This window comes from Pinus tabuliformis, chromosome 1_2 (assembly GCF_031772625.1).
Source record: "Pinus tabuliformis cultivar Carrire ecotype Pingquan chromosome 1_2, CPIR1, whole genome shotgun sequence".
NCBI lineage: Eukaryota > Viridiplantae > Streptophyta > Pinopsida > Pinales > Pinaceae > Pinus > Pinus tabuliformis.
This window is the reverse complement of record NC_142298.1, coordinates 538,384,275-538,399,391: the sequence shown is the minus strand read 5'-3', so window position 1 is coordinate 538,399,391 and position 15,117 is coordinate 538,384,275. Positions and strand designations below refer to the sequence as shown.

At 33.6% G+C, this 15,117-nt stretch overlaps 1 pseudogene; it reads left to right on the top strand.

Annotated features, from left to right (window-relative positions):
* Positions 1 to 247: 247 nt before the first annotated feature.
* Positions 248 to 3,236, top strand: LOC149206719 (iron-sulfur cluster assembly SufBD family protein ABCI8, chloroplastic pseudogene; annotated as a pseudogene).
* Positions 3,237 to 15,117: the final 11,881 nt, after the last annotated feature.

Genomic DNA, 15,117 nt, shown 5'->3' with positions numbered 1-15,117 from the left:
TTTTCTTTTCACCCTTTTTTAGTGGTTGATTGTTTGTGTAATGGACTCTACCATGCCAAAATACAAAGGGCTCAAGTGATGCAAGAAAATTTTCTAGTAGGATGCAAATACTACACCTTCCTCAAACTTTGTTACATGAAATTAAAATTTCTTGTAATCATGAACATAAAATATTTTTTGTTTCATCCTTAGATTCTGATCTCAATGCCTGCAGTTTTAAACCAAGTTACTATATTTTAAGTAGAATATGCTTAGATCCAGTAAACCTTACAACTCTCCAAAGCTTAGGTTAATTTTGGCTAAAAAGAAGTAACTTGAATGGCTTTTGCAATTTAGACTCAATGCTTATAGATAATGATTAAAAATGGAAGAATCTAAATGGTTTGATAAATTTTACCCACCCATCGATTTCCAAGACCTTTGCTATTATTCTGAACCTAAACAGAGAGAGTAGAAGAAGAAGAGGAGCATTGATGAGGTGGACCCTGGCCTGCTTGATACTTTTCAAAAGATGGGCATGCCTTTGACTAGAAGAGGAGATTGACCAACGTTGTTGTAGATGATGTTTTTGACAAGTTTTCACTGTTACCATGCATAGGTAGACTCTATAGGCAGTTGAGGTTATCTTTTGTTCGTTATAAGAGGTAATCTAGGAGTATATTGATCTAGTTAGGAAGTAGCTTGGCAGGGTTGTTCCTCCTACTAATAACTATTATGTTGCATTGTATTTTTTTTTAGTGATAACTCCTATTAAATCCCCAAGCACACTTTTTCACCCATGGAAGTATCCACTTATTTCAAGATGAATGAGATGGAGACCAAGCAGCTTGAAAGGACTCTTATTTTTGTAGATGAGAGGAGTTATGTGACATATATTGAAGGATGCAATGCACCATCTTATGACACCAATCATCTCCATGCCATAGTAGTGGATCTCTATTGCATCGAGGGAGAAACGATAAAGTATTCCACTATAAAGAATTGGTATGTCGGGGATGAGGAATATAGATGTGGGATTTATAATTTTAAAACAAAAAGAGGTTTGTGCGATGGAGACAATTCAAGGATTTCGTGGACCTGATTAGAGACTGGTTCGACAATCACCTAGAAATACTCAAGCATTATTTTGAAAGGCAGTGATGTAATTGGAGAGTTCTATTTTGTTGCCTTGAAAAATAACTATTAATAGGGGGATAAAGATGATCCATATAGGCGATAATTGCAGGAGTAGGATTTTTTATAAAATTATATCTATAGGCAAGTCAAGGAACTACTACAGAGGATTAGTGGAGGTGCAACCAAATTCTCATAATGCAAGGAACTTTTCATAGTTTGATTCGATTCTCATCGGTGACTAGGAAGCTCCAAATACTTATCGTTACATTCAGGTACAAATTTTTGAGTTGCATTCTAAAGTCTTTAATTTCATTTATTGATAGTCCTTCTTGTGTCCTTTTCTCTCTTAATTTCATTGTGATAGGATTGGAATGGGTTAAAAAATCAAGCATATCATTGAGTAAAATAGACACCACATGTCACTACATGTCATTGTCCATACTCTCTACTTTTGATACAATTAGAAGTGAGCAATATGATGTGTGCACAACTAAAAATCCTAACAAACATGATGAATCCAGTCTTAACATGGAAATCGAAACCAAGAATCATAAAATATCAATAAATTTGTGACATATAGTAAAAAACACAATAAAATATTCTATGCCAACATTGTCTATTTAGTGCAAGATACTACTAATATTTCATAATTTTCAGAGATGGTGGATGTCATGAAGATGCCCTCAAGAAAAGTTACTAACTTGAAGATAAGATGGTCAGTGCAACTATTTACTTTAAATAGGCTAAATTTAGGTAATTAAAACAAGTTTGAAAATCACTAGAAACACCACCCCTGTTTATTTTAAATAGGCTAAATTTAGGTAATTAAAACAAGTTTGAAAATCACTAGAAACACCACCCCCACATCATTTTATTTCCAGTTGTACAAGATAATATTGAATAAAATTATGAGCACTTCCATTTAAATTGACCGTACATAAAATAACAAACAAGGTTGATGCTTTTAAAAGCTATATCCATCATTAAATATAATATATGACAAGGATGGCTCATAATTTTAAAGGCTATATCCATCACCAACTATAAGATAAGAGTTAATGAGATGAGAAAAAGTTTGTCTTGATATAACATGTAAATGTCATATTACTTATAACTCATGCATATTGTATCTTATTGTGCATATGTTAATTGTATAACTTCAATCTAGGTAATTTTTTACATTTAAATTTTCAAATATGTAGAAGTTACATTACACTAGCTTAAATCCGCACACAAATAAAATATCAGAAATGTGGCATGGGAATGAGTAATCATTTTCACACCGGTTTAAAATTTCCCCTTGGTTGGTGAAGAACAAATTCAATGATATTTTTGGTGGATTATTAAGTTATTAATCGAAGATAAAAAAAATGTTAGTCTCTTAAATGACTGAAAAAGGATATTTATAATGTTATATAGAAGTTTAGTCTCTTAAATGACTGAAAAAGGATATTTAGAATGTTATATAGAAGTTACATTTCACGTAGCTATATCTACCCTGACGTAACTATAATATTCCAACTCCATTTTTTTATATAGAAGTTACATTTCATGTAGCTATAGAAGTTACATTTACATGTTTTAGATAGAAGTTACATTTTACATAGTTATATCTACCCTATCATAACTATAACATTCCAACTCTATTTTTTTCACACTTTTCAACATTTTAAAGATTTGTTTATTTTAGTGTGATTATGCAATTAAATAGTTGATATTGTTTAAGACATCTCCTATTTGCAATATTTTGAATTCTTAAGTGGGATCTTGGGTAGGTTTCTGTTACTACCATATATCATGTTTTAAGTAGATGGTGTTTTATAATTCACCGAAGAGACTTCAGGAGCAACCTTGAATTGCATTCTTGTTTCCATTATACATCTAATATTTGCAACCTTTTCCATGTGAAGAACCCAATAGCTCATGTTGAACATGAAGCAAGTACCTCAAAAATTGGGGAATATAAGTTATTATATTTCCAGAGGGGGATATATCTAGAGATGGCAACGACAACTATCATTAATGGCTTTTGTCAGGTTGTATTTAATGAAATCCCACTAGAATTTGCTACTAAAGTAAATCAATTGATGAATTTGAAGCTTGAAGGTAGTGTTGAATAGGTGTTGCAAGGTATCTCTATAACACTACCTATCTACATGATTATAATGCCATGAGATGGTGTCTCAGTAACACTATTGTCTAGTGACGGGTGCTAGATGTAGATAACTTTCTCATGTCCGACAGGTAAATCGTATCATTATATTTCTATGAAATATCGAAATGTGTTCAAAGATTGTATCAAATAAGGAAATATGTATGTACTCTTGAATTTATCTATGTTGTAATAAGATCAAGAATAAAATTTCCATTGCAAATAATTGGGATCTACCATGTAAGTTTACTTTAGTAGATGAAATTATTGATTTGTTAGATCCCAGCTAGTTAGGTTTCAATTTAATTTTGTTGTAATGAGATTAAGAATATAGTTGTGATTTTAATCACTGAAATCTACCATGTAAGATTTATTCACTACATGAAATTGTTTATTTGTTAGAGCTCGACTTATTAGGATTATGAAGGGTCCTCTTTCATGACAATATTTATGAATGCTCTATTCTTGCTCAAAGAATTACATATTACAGAAAGGTGGAAAATATATGAGATGCAGCTGAATGGTTTCTATTTTAAAATGTGTGAAGGGATTATAAAATCATTTTCACTTGCATTCAAATATTTTGGAGCACCCACTAAAGTGCTTCATTTTCCTCCTATTTAATTCCATTTCTACTATCCCAATGCTTCTAGAAGTCCTTCTCCAAAGTGATCCCTTAACTATCTTGGAGGGAAATTGATTACTTGATTGCAAACCATAGATTATAATTTGATTAGGAGCAAGGGATCAGAAAGATTAATATTTGTCAATATATTCTGCAAGCTAAAATCATATTGAACAATTTCCTTTCTGTTTAATTGATACGACAATCAGGCATTTGTTAGGATTTTGAGACCTTTTACAGTGATTTTTTTTTCTTCTGAAAGTTATGTTCTCAATTAAAGAAATCAAAGAAAAGGTTAAAATGATGCAATGGAAGGATTTTTTGTTTTAGTGCCTAATAATTCATTTCTAATGTGAAGGGCTTGGTATTTTCTTGACTCAATATTAGTAGCATTTGACTTCCTAATATTTCTTTTAATTTCATTTTTGTTGTGTTTATATTGCTATCCTTGAAGTTGGTGATCTACTGTGTGTGTAATAGGAAGTATTAACTACTAAGAACTCTCAAAGGTGATATTTATTGATGACTAACTTTAAATTTCCCTATTTGACACTTTAGTATTACATGATCATGCAAAGAAATTATTAATCAATATTAAAGGGAAGATGATTAACGTGCAATGTTTCTTGGCTTTTCATATAATTATTGCATTTTGGCCCCCAATAATATATTTGAGGCTAATTTTTGGTTGTTTCTTGTGGATCTTCCCTTTGGCTTAGAAAAATATCGAGGATAAATGTACATTACATTGGCATTGGACATCATTAAAGAGGAATTCCCCAAAAGAAGTAGAGGACGTGGGAGAAATTGGTATAATGAGTGGATAACCACTAGAGAAACACTGAGCCACCATAATTTCTTGTGTATTTAGATTCACTCGAAATTAAATAGTCACAAAAAGTACCATTTTCTTCTGAATATTTTCATGTATACAAAAATACAAAAATCATAATTTCAGAATAATTATCCAAACTAATAATTATCTGATAGTCATAATTTATAATTAGATAGTATAATATGATTAATATTATAGGACACAACTATAGGGTCTGACTATGAGGGGCATTGTGACAATATATGTACACTTCTCATTGTATTAGACAATCATCTCTCAGTGTGTGATATCCATCCAACGAAATGTACTCCCAGAGGCCATTGTGGGATTGAAATTTTCTCTTTCAGTGGACAAGTGGTGATATATTTTCTTAGACCTTAATGTTCTGCTTCCCTAAGGTTTCGACACTACTCACAGCTAGCACCTTCATTCAACCAAGTGAAGTACTTATCTTGGAAAGTTGAATCATTTTGTCTCCACAATCCAATATGATGTTGGATCAATCTCATGATCCTAAAAACATAGGTCATAATAGCGAGGAGATTTTACTATGGGAAAAAGAATATCCAAATTTAAGGAACATGACTCTTTTAGAACAAGCAATAAGGATATTTTTAACACTGATCTTTTTGTTTTCCATTTGTTTTCACAAGTTATCTATTGCTTGATATTTTTAACATGTAACTTAGTTGGTCTGCTTGTGCCTAAGGTTTTGTTGAAGGTTGAATACTAAGTTACTAAAGTGTTATTTTCTATGGTGATATTTTATTTCCTTTGTTTATACAGGTCATCTAGCCGCATAGTGGCCACTATCAAATGTTGAGGTATATGTCGTATAAATCTTTTATATTCTACTTTATTTTATATTCAAGTATTCATCATCTTTCATGTCTTATACCTTGCATTATATCTTCTTTGATATTCAGGAGAGGAACTCAATATTGATGGTAAGAAGCAGAAATTGAAGAAAGAGGAGAACAATAACACTAGAGTGACAAATGCAAAATCAGAGAGAGAAGAGAATTTGTCTAGTGATACCCTTAGAGCCAATATCTAGCATAAGACACACTCATAGAGACTGATGGTCAAGCCTTCAGAGTTGGTGAATTCAATTGCAATGCTTTGGCAACCCAATGATAATGTTTTGAAATGATGAAAAGAAATTTCATGTGTAAATTGTAGTCCAATGGATATTAAGTTGGAAACTCATATTTTAATACTTGAAATTTTATATAATAAAATTATATGGTTGAAATTAGTTTTATTTGCACTTGATATTATTTAGTCTTGTAATTAACATATGTAACTGTGCATTATCATATTAGATAAACATGCACATTGTATGGCATTTTTTAAAAATTTAGTCGTAAAATCATACTAATTAATTTATGTTAATTAATAATGAACACATAAATCAATCTAAAACTACTAAATTAGTAGTTTATATTAATTAACGATGAACACGAATAAAATGAATGTATGACTAAGTCAATTGTTTATAATGCTTATGAATGAAATTAAATGAAATGAATAGAAACTACTAAATCAGTCATTTATATAATGAATATGAAAATACCAAAAAAAGATAAATGAATATTGCAAATGATAATTTTTTTATTAAAACGATGACTAAATTTTGCATATATAAGACTATTAGTAGCTAATTTACAGTATCTTATAACATGAATAAAATTTACTCATATTTCTTTGGTCATTAATTGGTTTCAAATGATGACTAAAATTTGCATATATATAACTATTAGTAGTTAATTTACAGTATCTTATAACACGACCAACATTTTGGTCGTATTTATTTGGTCATTAATTGGTTTTCTCGAGGATTCACATAGTAATATATTTTGTTGTATATTTGGTCATCAATTGTGACAATTAATGACTAAACCAATAAAAAATTAATGACCAAATTAATGACTAAATATACTACTAGATGGTAAAATTGAGAAAACCAATTAATGAATAAGATAAAATTCACTAAAAGTTGGTTGCGTTATAAGATACTGTAAATTAGCTACCATTGGTCACCCACTGAAAAATGTTCATTTATATGAAAATTTTAGTTGTTTTTTTAGTAACTAATTAGTCATTTTGTACTCGTGTTAGGGGTTGGTGCTCCTTCTAGTGGGTGCTAGAGAATAGTTGGGGTTGTAGCTGCATTCAGTTCTAGCTGATAAATCAGGGAGTTGTAGCTTCCTACTAGTTGTAGCTAGAGAAATTATAACAAGAAGTTGTAGCTTGCCCTGTGAATGAATTGAAGAGTAGTTTTGAAAGTTACTTGTTTTTATGTGTTCGATTGTGATTATTGACATTAATCTATGTTATGGTTATTTAATTTATTGCTGAAGTATTTAATGATCAACACAATGTAAAAGAAAGTTTTAATTTGGTAAAATTCCTACACTACTTATTTATTCCCCCCTCTAAGTTAGTAGTATCATGGTTTCCAGAATTGGTATCAAAGGCAAGTTACTTTAGAACAATTTAATAACTAGAAGAAAGGTCAAGGACCATGGAAAACCAGGAAGGAGTTCATACCAACTGGGAACCTATGTTCAATGGAATAAACTGTGTTTTGGAAAGTGAGGATGAAAACCTGCATTCAATCACTTGGAGTTGATGTGTGGGATGTTGTGGAAGAAGCATATCAAAGACCTATATTAGTGGTTACCAAAGATTAGAAGTTGGAGTTCACATGCAATGGTAAAGCAATGAATGGCCTGCTTGCTGGCCTATCTGAATTAGATCTTGTTAAGGTGATGTACTGGACATCTGCCAAAGTAATGTGGGATAAGATGAGCATATACTATAAAGGAGACAATTGGAGTTGATGTGTGGGATGTTGTGGAAGAAGCATATCAAAGACCTATATTAGTGGTTACCAAAGATTAGAAGTTGGAGTTCACATGCAATGCTAAAGCAATGAATGGCCTACTTGCTGGGCAATCTGAATAAGATCTTGTTAAGGTGATGTACTGGACATCGGCCAAAGTAATCTGGGATAAGATGAGCATATACTATAAAGGAGACAACAAGGTAAAGAAATATAAAATTCAAGGTTGTAGGATATAATTTCAATCATTGAGCATGCATGATGATGAAGATATTTCAAAGTGTTTTTTAAGAGTTGATGAAGTTGTGAACTCCATAAGAGGGCTTGATGAGAAGCTAGATGAAGATATGGTAGTTAAAAAAATACTAAGATCTCTTCCTAAGAGGTTTAATCCCAAGGCGTCAGCCATTGAATAAATTCTAAGTCTGGGCATTTTCACTCTAGATCAACTACTTGGTATACTTACTGCCTATGAGATGAGAACTTCGAAAGGCAAGTCTGAATCCATAGAACAAGCCTTCCAAGCATAAAAGAAGTGAAAGGATATGCATGATGACTGATGTTGTGAATCAGATGAAGAAGAATCAAACTTTATGAGGAGGCTCAAGCAAGGATCAGGAAAGTATAAAGGTAAGTTACCATTTAAATGTTTTAGTTGTGGCAAAGTTGGTCATTATGCATCAAAGTGTCTTAAAAAGGGAAAGAAAAATTAGAGCAATGTGATATTGAATTGTATGCTCAAAATGGTGGGATCCATTGGTATGTGGATAGTGGATGTTCCAAGCATGTGATAGGAGACAAAAGGAAGTTTCTGACTTTGAAACCAATTAACAAAGGTAATGTGGCTTTTAGCAACTATTCTCCAGGAAAGATAATTGCAAAAGGAATGGTCAGTCTATCAAATGGAAAAGGTAAGGCCAAAAATGTTTTATATGTTGATGGGCTAAAACATAATCTATTGATTTTGTCTTAGATGTGTGATCAAGGATATGGTGTGACCTTCAAAGCTAAAAGGTGTGAAATCAAGTCCACAGGTATAGGTGAAATAGTTGTTGAGGCTGTAAGAATAGGAAATCATGTGTATGTGCTCAAGGAGAATACATAAAGGTGTTGCTTGACAAATATTGATGAGAGTTGGTTATGGAACAGAAGGCTTGGACTTCTGAACTTTGACCGGATTGTCAAGCTAAGCAAGAAAAATGTTGTTAAGGATTTTCCCTGGCTTTCAAAACTAGAGAACATTATCTTGAAATATTTTCAACTAGGAAAGAAAGCTCGAGTTATTTTTAATGAAAAAGATAACTCATCATCAAAGTCATTGCAACTGGTGCACATGAATTTGTGTAGACCATCCAAAACATAGTTAACCATAGCTACGATTTTATGCTAATAATTGATGATTTTAGCATGATGATATGGCATTAGGGGAATTTTAAGGTCTAAAATGGGCCTCCTAAGAAAAATATACAACCAAAATAAACCTTATAAGAACCAACAGGATTCAAGATGATGGTGTCAACCATGGTGGATGATTCACCATTCTTGGACTAAAACAGTAAAAATAATAGAAATAATAAAAATAATAAAATAATAAAACTACTTTTTTTAACTCATATTTTCAACTTATCTCCCTAACATTTTACTCAAATTTCGAGCAAGAGTACTTGTTGGATGACAAATTTAATTCTTCATCCAAGGAGTACCCATGTTGCATACTTTCGATGGACCCTACTACAAGAAAAATGAGAAATACATAAAAACGTGATTGCAATCACGCTTTTCATGTATTTATCATTTTTTGTAGTAGGGTCCATCAAAAGTATGAAACATGGGTACTCCTTGGACGAGTAATCAAATTATGCATCCAATGAGTGTTTCCACTCAAAATTTGAGTAAACCCATAGGGAGATAAGTTCAAAATACGAGTTGAAAAAAAGTTTTTTTCTTTTTTCCCTCTAAAATTTGATGATGTAATATAATCTTATTTTATTATTTGCACTATTATTTTATAATTTCATTAGAAGACCCATTTTAGACCTCAAAACTCCCTTAATGGTTGCCTTCCTTAGAGAGAAATCTGAAGCTTTTGAGAAATTCAAAGAGTTCAAAGCAATGGCTAAGAACGAATCTGACTACAAAATCAAAAGCATAATGTCAAGCAATGGAGGTGAGTTCACTTTAAAGGAATTTGATGAATTTTGTAAAAATAATGGCATCAAGGGACGATTTAAATTGACATAGACTACCTAGAAAAATGGAGTAGTAGAGAGAGAAAATAGATTAGTGCATCAGTTATCTAGAATGATGACGACAGAAAAGAATGTTCAACAACGATTTTGGGCACAGGCAATTCATACAACAATAGTTATTCTCAACAAAGCTCATTTGAAAACAAATGGTGATAAAACTCCCTATGAGATATGTTGTGATAGACCTACAATAGCTAAACACTTCAAAAAAATTGGCAGTAGATGCAACATTAAGAGAAATGATAAAAAACTTGGAAAATTTAATGCTAGAGGAGATGAAGGAATTTTTCTGGGATATTCACACAACAATAAAGGTTACAGATGTGAAATCAAAGTCACCAAGAGAATCATTGATTGTATTGATGTAAAGGTGGATGAGAATGCTTATCAATAAGTGAAACAACATGAAAAGGCTAGATCTGGTAAACCAATAAGCATTGGTGATGTGAATGATGTGGCAGTTGCAGAAGAAAGTGAGGAAGATCCCTCTAGTCCTCAAGTAAGAGATCCCCCAAGGTATGTACCAAAACATTGATACCCAACTGATCAAATTTTTGGTGAATTAAATTCCGGAGTGCAGATAAGAAGGAAGTTTCTCAATGTCTCTACATAAGCACATGTTGTCACTATTATCCATGGAGGAACCAATAGATATTATTCAATCCAGTCAAGATAAACATTGACTAAAGCCCATGAATGAAGAATTGGATTAGATAGAGAAAAGTCAGATTTAGGAGTTTGTTCCAGGACCTACTAACAATAATGATATTGGCACAAAGTGAGTTTTCAGGAATAAATTAAGTGACCATGGAGAAGGAGTAAGAAACAAGGCCAAGTTGGTATGCAAAGGCTATGCTCAAATAGAAGGCTTGGATTTTTATGAAACTTTTTCTCCTATTGCTAGATTAGAAGCAATAAGAATGTTTTTGGCATTTACTTTCTTTAAAAAATTTAAAACCTATCAAATGGATGTCAAATCTATTTTTCTTTATGGAGAGGTACAAGAGAAAGTTTATATAGAGCAGCCAGAAGGATTTCAGCTAACAGAGAAACCAGATTATGTCTACATACTAAAGAATGTTTTGTATGGTCTCAAGAAAGCCCCTAGAGCTTGGTATTCCAAACTAGATAGGTACCTACTCAAGTGTGGATTCACAAGATGTGTATCTGACAACAACTTATATGTCAAGGAAAAGAATAGAAAACTCATTGTGGTAGTTGTATATGTCGATGATATCATCTTTTCCAGTATTTCAGACTTGCTGAACAGTGAATTTGCAGCTGATATGGAGGTAAAATCCAAGATGTCCATGCTTGGAGAGCTATCATATTTCCTTGGATTGTAGATAGTGCAGACCCCTAAAGGTATTTTTATTTCTCAAGGAAAGTATCTCAAGGAAGTTCTAAAGAAATTTGGCAGGGAAGAATGCTCTTTGGCGAGAACTCCAATGGTGAAAGGTTGCAAGCTTACTAAGATGGATGAATCTCCAGAAGTGGACCAGAACTTATATAGATCCATCATTGGAAACCTTTTATATCTGAATGCTTCAAGACTAGACATCATGCAGGCTATTCTATAGTTGGAATATTTCAAGCAGCTCCCAGAGAAAGGCATCTATTAGAAGCCAAGAGCATCCTTAGATATCTCAGAGCAACACTGGAATATGGTCTGTGGTACCCCACATGTAAATATTTTGCATTTACTTTTTATATTGATGTTGATTGGATAGGACCTGATGTGGATGATATAAAAAGAACAAGTTGTGGTGCTTTATTTCTTGGAGAAACTCTAGTCTCATGGTTAACCAAGATACAAGGTTCCACTTCCTTATCTACAGATGAAGCGAAATATATTACAGTAGATTCTTGTTGTACTGAATCATTATGGATGATGAAAACATTGCAAGATGTACAAGCATTTTATGATCATTCGATCCCCATTATTTGTGACAACACAAGTGCAATAAGCATGTCAAAGAATCCAGTATTTCACTCCAAGATAAAGCATATCCCCATCAAGAATCATTTTTTGAGATATCAAGTTGCAACCTAGATTGTGAAGTTAGATTATGTTCCTACCAAAGAACAAGTTGCCGATATCTTCACCAAGCCATTTCCTAGAGAACAATTTGAGTACTTGAGGCAAATATTGGGAGACATTTCTTTTGCCTCCCTTCACTATCTCCTACTCCAAGAGGAAGCAAGGAATATCCTGTATTTTCAACATATTAAGGTGAAGCTTCTAGGTCTATAGAATCAACATAACAGAGAAGATTTTTTGACCATATAAGCATGGTGATATGGGGGGCATGTTGTTGTCTTTTCCATCAATGACAAAGGGGGAGAGATCTAGTGGAATCAAAAAATATAAAAGAATGGGGGAGAGATCTATGGAAGGAGAAATAGTGGTGATCAGGCACAACAACAATACCAATAACAATACAATAGCAGCAAAGGTTTATCTCAGGGGGAAAAACACTCATGTTTTGCTAAGGGTGTTCCTAAAAGAGAAAAAGGTGTTTTGTTTGATTTTGATGTTGCCATCAATTCCAAAGGGGGAGAATGTTGGAAATATGTTGTCATTGATGTCAATAGGTGACAACAGGTGTTAGTAGGAGGCACACGTGTCAAAGAAATGCCTCAAGGAGTAGGTTCTAGCCACATAAGAAGGGAAAAAGATAAGAATCAATGTTGTGGATTTGGATCCATTTATAGAGCATTAGACCATCTCATATGTAGGTGTAAGACACACATATGTATATAGCATTGAAAGATATTTCCAACAATATATGGAAGTTCTGAAAAGGCCTCCTGGATCATAACATATAGCCAATCAAATTCTGGTGACCCCAAGGCCTTCATAACAGAGTTAAAGGTGGGTGGAGTCTTTGGTGTTCAACTAAACTTGGCACAAGTGCCAAATTGGCGCCAAGACTAGAAAAGCCTCTAAGCAAGAGCTTCAAGTAGACATGGAAACAATAGATTGGTGGTTGGATGGAGCCCACTCAATGGACTTACCATGATGGTATTTGTTATAAGTCCGAGGTCTAACCAACTAGGATGCATTGAGCAGGTGGAGCCCACCTGACATTGGTAGCCTAGAATATTGGAAAGGACACACATGGTTAAGCACTAGGCTATGTGGAAACTTTCCAACAAAACCATAGATAAAGGTCTTTATGGTCATGGGAAATGGTTTCTCACATAGTTGATCATAGAGATCAATGACAAAGAGCTACTTTGGAGACACTCTTCCTAAAACCACAATCCGCTCATGAGTGGAGTCGAGGAAAAAATACTTGAACTCGATGGTTTTTAGAAAAATGAAATAACAAAGGAAATGGTAACAAAACAAGGCCTCAGAGGATATTTTCTCTCCTCTAAGAGGACAGGTGGAAGCTCTTGATTGGCCTAAACAACAGAGGGTAGTAACATCAACATTAGCCAATAAGAGGAGGACACATGGCATGCAAATTTGGCATTTTTGGGAGCCCAAAGCGCCCATTTTTGGGTGACATGTGCCACCACTCTAGAGGAGCCAGGTGTCCCTAGTGATGTCAACATGATTCCATCTTGGTAAGATTAGCCCAAAAGATTTAAAAAGTGCACAAGAGGTAATGTCAAGAGGTGGGTGTCAGAACACGTCGACAGACAACACAAAGTGACAACCAATCAGAGAAGTGTGGGAGGACCCCACGAGAAAAATCAAATTGTAGGACAAGAGCCTAAAAGATTTAATTTTGTTAATTTAGTGATAGTGCCAGGCAGAAGGCACTGAACCACAGAGGAAGAGTGATAACCAATGAAATGAGAAACGGATGGTTCCCATAGACATGTCAACCCATTGGAAATACCCTAAAGGGTGAATAAAGGCACTGTTAAACAAAGCGCCGATATTTTGGGGGCTTTAAGCTAAATGCCCATACATGGCCCTATGCCACTGGTAGAAACCAAGGGCGCAGATGATATAAAGAGCTTCGAAGGCTCTGAGAGCGGCTAAGTGCCAACTCAGTGGATTGTTTCATGTAGAAGCAAAGGGGCCGGGAGATAGGAAGCTTTGAAATTTGGGTTGATGGGCGGTCACCTTGCATAGAGGCATGACCAACAATGTGAAGCCATTAAAGAAAGAAAAAGGCTCCTGATAGGACTTAAAAGGGCTTAGTGCCCAAAGCCTAAGCCGATGGTCTAAAGACCTGGTCTTATGGTGGAAAAAGATGTAAACGACCGAGAGATGAGGGGATTAAAGGAGAAAAGGCATAACTTCTAGTTCGACTGTAGGTTTTTACAATCACTCCAAAATTGAAAAATAGATAAAGATAGAGGAACACTGCTAAATTATGTAAAAATCTACAACGAAAAAAAAAAGTAGAAAACCTTAGCTCAAGTTGCATAAAAGGTTGTAAAGGTCATTTTGACTTGGAGATTAAGCCCATAATAGAAAACACAGTGCAAAAGACTAAAATAAGTAGGACAAAGGAAAAAAATAAGGCTTCGTGCACAAATTCAAAAATAAACAAAGCCAAAGTTGGCAAAAAGAAAACTCTATAAAAGCAGCTCTAATCAAGAAAAATTGACACAAGTTTTCATAGACAGAGCTTCTGGTGCAATGAGATGTTAATACGATGTTCACAGTAATCAAACATTTTTGTAGATGTTTTTGAGTGGTGACTGAGATACATTGTTTTTTTATAAAAGCAGGTAAGGTAATCATTGATCCTAGTATGAAAATGGATGAAATATGGAATAGTGAGTATCTAAAGAAAGTTGTAGGTTGTTGGTTAGGGGCTAGTGCTCCTTCTAGTGGATGTTGGAGAATAGTTAAGGTTGTAGCTCCATTTAGTTCTAGTTAATAAATCATGGAGTTGTAGCTTCCTACTCATTGTAGCCAGAGAAATTGTAACAAGTTGTAGCTTTCCCTATGAATGAATTGAAGAGAAGTTATGAAAGTTACTTGTTCTTGTGTGTTCCATTGTGATTGTTGACATTAATCTATATTATGGTTATTTAATTTATTTCTGAATTATTTAATCATGAATAAAAAGTAAAAGGAATTTTTAATTTAGTAAAATTTCTACACTATTGATTCACCACCCCCCCCCCTCTCAGAGTTATCATGGTTTCCACTAACTTCCTAAGGGAATTTCTCTGAAATATGAAGATAGAGGCTGATTTCAAACATTTGATTATGATCACATCCCATTCCATTGTAGAAAATGTCATAAGCATGGACATTTATTATGTGACTTCCCCCTCAATGAACCTAAGAAGGATCCAAAAGATTCAAAAACAACA